The sequence below is a fragment of the Magnolia sinica genome, chromosome 7 (genome assembly GCF_029962835.1).
Source record: "Magnolia sinica isolate HGM2019 chromosome 7, MsV1, whole genome shotgun sequence".
NCBI classification, from domain to species: domain Eukaryota; kingdom Viridiplantae; phylum Streptophyta; class Magnoliopsida; order Magnoliales; family Magnoliaceae; genus Magnolia; species Magnolia sinica.
The window spans coordinates 35,603,372-35,608,247 of NC_080579.1; positions in this window are offsets into that span (position 1 = coordinate 35,603,372).

Sequence of the window (4,876 nt, forward strand, 5' to 3'; positions counted from 1 at the left end):
AAGTTTCATAAGATTTTCAAAAGTAAAAAGAGGGTTGATTTTCAAAAATCAAATGATAAGAAAAGATATAAATCTAAATCTAAAACTTGGAAATCTTTAAAAGATAGTCAATGTTACAACTGCCAAGAATATGTGCATTTAGCAAACAAATGTTCTAAAAAGGACAAACCTAAAAAGAAAGGAATGTTGGCTACTTGGGATGAATCTTCTGGCACTGAAGCCTCTTCTGAATCACAAGATTCTGAAACCGGGTTGAGCAATGAAGTTAAAGCCCTTATGACTCTAGCCAAGTTCACTTTTTCAGATCACGATGATTTAACTAGTGAAGAAAATCTGAATAGTGATTATGAAAATGAAGAAGACCTTCAAGATGCTTACAATGTCCTATAAAAGGAAAGTTGTAAAATTGCAGTAAAACTAAAACTTTAAAAAGAAAAGCTTTTAAAACTTAAAGAAAATTTTGATTCTCTTATTTTAGAAAAATCCCACATTTCAGATTGTTTTGAAAAATCAAAATGCGATTTAGATTTCAAAACTTCCCTGATTGAAAATCTAAAATCTGAAAATGAAAATCTTAAACTTGAAGTCTCTTCTCTTTTGAATTTAAAGGATACATGGAGGTATGCCCAAGGTGATCCTAAGTTAGAAAAACTTTTATCTGGATCAAAAAAATGTGGTGACCGATCCGGTTTAGGCTACGATAAAAATGTTCCTCCTAAATAGAAGAATACTTCTCTTAAGTTTGTAAAAGGAGAGTCCTCAAACTCAAAAAAGAAAAGTTCAAATCAAAAGTTTTCTAAAAATGCTAAAACATTTCAATCATTTAAACCTAAAAGTAATCATCTCAATTATAATAATTGAAACCGAAACCTTTTAGCTGAGAAAATAGTTGATTTACTTAAAGAGCTCTTAAAATCTAACTCAGTGGGTCATTCTTACAACAACTACAAACATAAGAAGACCAACTATACTCCTAAACCCAAAACAGTTATGAAATGGGTTCCTAAGGTTACTTGCTTGGTTACCTACAGGGCTTTCAAAGCTTTAAGCCATTCAAAGTGGTACCAAAATAGTGGATGCTCCAGACACATGACTAGTGACAAAGGTCTGTTCACCACTCTTAAAGACATGACTGATGATTTAGTCACATTTGGTAATGGTAGCAACTGCAGGATTATTGGCCAAGGTATGGTTCAACTTTCTAACCTCCCCTTATTTGAGAATGTTCTGTACGTTTACGGTTTAAAACATAACTTGTTAAGCATTTCTCAAATATGCAATAAAAATCATAGTGTTAAATTTTCTAACTTAGGGTGTGAAATTTTAAACAAAAATGGTTCAGTAATATTAACTACCCGTAGAACTTCTGAAAACTGCTACATCATAAGTGATTCTAGGTCATCTATTCAATCGTGTTACATGGTCCATTCCGATGAGACTGAATTATGGCATAAACGCCTTGGACATGTAAACTACCACAATCTGTATAGATTGAGTAAAAGAGAACTAATAAGGGGTCTACCTAAACTACAAAAAGTAGAGAAGATATGTAGTGAATGCCAGATTAGCAAGTAAACTAGGAGTGCTCACAAAAAGGTGAATTCTAATACCATATCAAAACCACTCGAGCTTCTCCATATGGATCTTATAGGACCAACCAAGACGGAGAATCAAGGTGGCAAAAAATACATACTCGTAATTATGGATGATTTTACTAGATTCACTTGGGTAGCCTTCTTAAGGGATAAATCAGAAACCCTTGATGAAGTAAAAAGGATTCTCAAACGGATCCAAACCGAAAAAGGTTCTCAAGTTAGCTATGGTTCGATAAGAAGCCTATTATTAAATACTTTCGAGTTTTTGGCAGCAAGTGCTATATTTTATGTGACCATGAAAATCTGGGTAAGTTTGATACTAAGAGTGCTGAAGGTATCTTTTTAGGATATTCTTTGAATAATCGTGCATATCGAGTACTGAATAAGAGGACCTATGTTATTCAAGAATCCATTAATGTGGTCATTGACGATCACTTAATTACACCTGCCTCAAGTTCAGATAGTGATGAAGTTCCTTTAATTGACAAACCAGATACTTCATCAAATCAATCTAACTCTGATCTGAGGACTCTTAAAGATCATCCAATCACTCAAATTCTTGGAAACCCCCTCACTGGTGTGCGCACTCGTAGACAACTAGAAGATATGTGTAATTATGTGTGTTTTACATCCCAGATAGAACCAGCTAACATAAAAAAAGCTCTTACTGATAAAAACTGGATAATAGCAATGAAAGAAGAGCTTAACCAATTTGTGAGAAATGATGTTTGGTATATTGTTCCTAGACCTAAAGATAAACATATTATCGGTGTCACGCCCCAAACCCGGAGATCGGACTCACAGGAGTCTCGATCACTGAATCCAGTGCCGACAGCCTCTGTAGTACCCTATTCTCAGCTCCCAGCGTTTATATGCCAGATTTCGATCCTAGGACCTTACAAGGAGGATTTTCCAACGTACATTTTTCTCGTAAGAAGCATAACCACAAGTTTACCCAAATCACAAAGGCAACATCATCACATATCCACTAATATAAACATTTGAATACAGTGCTGAAAGGAAAATACATAAGCAAAAATTAAAGCTACAGAAGTCAGCTACATGCTCCAAGCTCCACGTTGCTACAACCTAACATCACCTGTATGCATCTATTGTGCATAAGCTTATAGAAAGCTTAGAGGGTGGTGTAAGTGTGTGCACAAGGTAAGTGCTAAGTATTTAACACAACATCATAATCATACAATATCGAAAATACTGGTAAGATCATGAATCATACGATATCAAAGTAAAGCGAAAATACTGACAAGTCCATGAGTTAAACAATATCAGAGTACGCAATACAGATCAGCTATGTAAATAATGAGTCATAAAGAGACAAATATCAAATGCCAAAGATGAAATGTAATATACAATTCCTGATGAGTTCATGAATACCGTCAGCCGTATCTATACCATATAAATGCAGAAACACAGTAACCCACAATGCCATATGCTGCGAATATAATGCAATATGCGGTGTGACTGGAATGACCATGCTGGAGTGTGAAGTCGGGATGATAGTATGTAGTATTGCAGGCTATGGGGTCCATCACAAGAGACTTCTATCCAAACCAGTCCCATACCTAAATTTAGATAGTCAGACTCAATGTCCTAAACTCCTGATCTCAGGTTAGTCGCGTGCCCCAACCGAAATCATAACCATTGTGAAGGTACATGTAAGAAATAGTTGTGCACCACCAGCCTGAGTGGATAGTGAATAAATGAATGAATGAGTATACAACTCCTGCTCAATAAGTCCACATATTAGTACTGTTCATCTCTAAGATCATCACCGGGGTTTAGTACACTCTAAATGGCACCGTCGCTCTCCTAGCCGCACAGTCTAAGTGAGCGTAAGAAACCTCACTATCCGCCTAGCTAATAGTCTGTCAATACCTATTCGACACGTCGATAAAGAACCCATTCACGAGCTGGTCAAACTCAGCCTAGTAATGCCCCGTACACTTGGGCGGGTAAGGCTACACCCCCTCCTAACTGACCATGACATAGTGGGAGACGTGGTCTCTTGGTATTTGGCACTCAGGCACTCATGTATCCACTAGGTCTCGACGTTGGGGCGTCCTCTGGTACCAAGAGGGTTTAGGAATTTTCACTCAGGGCCATTTATGGCAGCCCGATGCTAGAACAAATTTTCAATATCCCGTCTGGCCAACCGCGATATGCCTGTAGAGGCTACGGCCCTGATGTCGCTAGGACGTACAATAATAATAATGTAAGATGCATGAGTCATACGAACTAGTCATGCATCAATCCTATGCATACATGTGCTAATGTGAGATAACCTCCGCCTACCAGGGAGTCTCATAACAACATGCTCAATGACATATGCAATAATTAACCACATCTCATAATAAGCATGCAAATGATGCGTATAGGCATATATCATGATGTTATGCTGTCACATACTCATAATCAATATCAATAACTGGCATTGACAATTGACCTCGACAATGTAGACATTTAACCAACATTGCCCTCAAGGAATGACCCACATAGAGCCTAACATATAGTGGACCCATGGCCTCACAAAAGCGCCGAATATACAACACTATGGGCCTCACTCAAGAGTTTAATACATATCACAATGGGCCTTTCATATGGGCCTAACATACATCACAATGGAATCCATCGCCCGGCCCTCAAATGCATCACAATGTGCCTCATCACATAGGCCTCGATACTCAGACTCGACAATCGGAATCGGCCTATACAATCGTAATTGGCCTCGACAAATCGGAATCGACCTATACAATTGGCCTTGACAATCGGAATTGGCCTATACAATCAGCCTCGATAAATTGGAATCGGCCTCGATACTTGGCCTCGACAATCGGAATCAATCGATAATCGAAATCAACAAATTGGTCACGTCAATCAGCAATCGGTCATGACAATTGAAATCGATCGACAATCAGAATCAACAAATCAGTTATGTTAATCAGAATCAGCAATCTGTCAAGACAATTGGGATCGATCGATAGTCAAAATCGACAATTCTGTCACGACAATTGAAATTAATCAATAATCAGAATCGACAAATTGGTCTCGTCAATCAGAATCAGTAATCAGTCACGATAATCAGAATCAATCGATAATCAGAATCGACAAATCGGTTACATCAATCGGAATCGATAATCGGCCACGATAATCGGGATCGATCGATAATCAGAATCGGTAAATCGGTCACGATAATCGGGATCGATTGATAATTAGAGTAAGCAAATCGGTCACGATACTTGGAATCAATAATCGGCCACAAT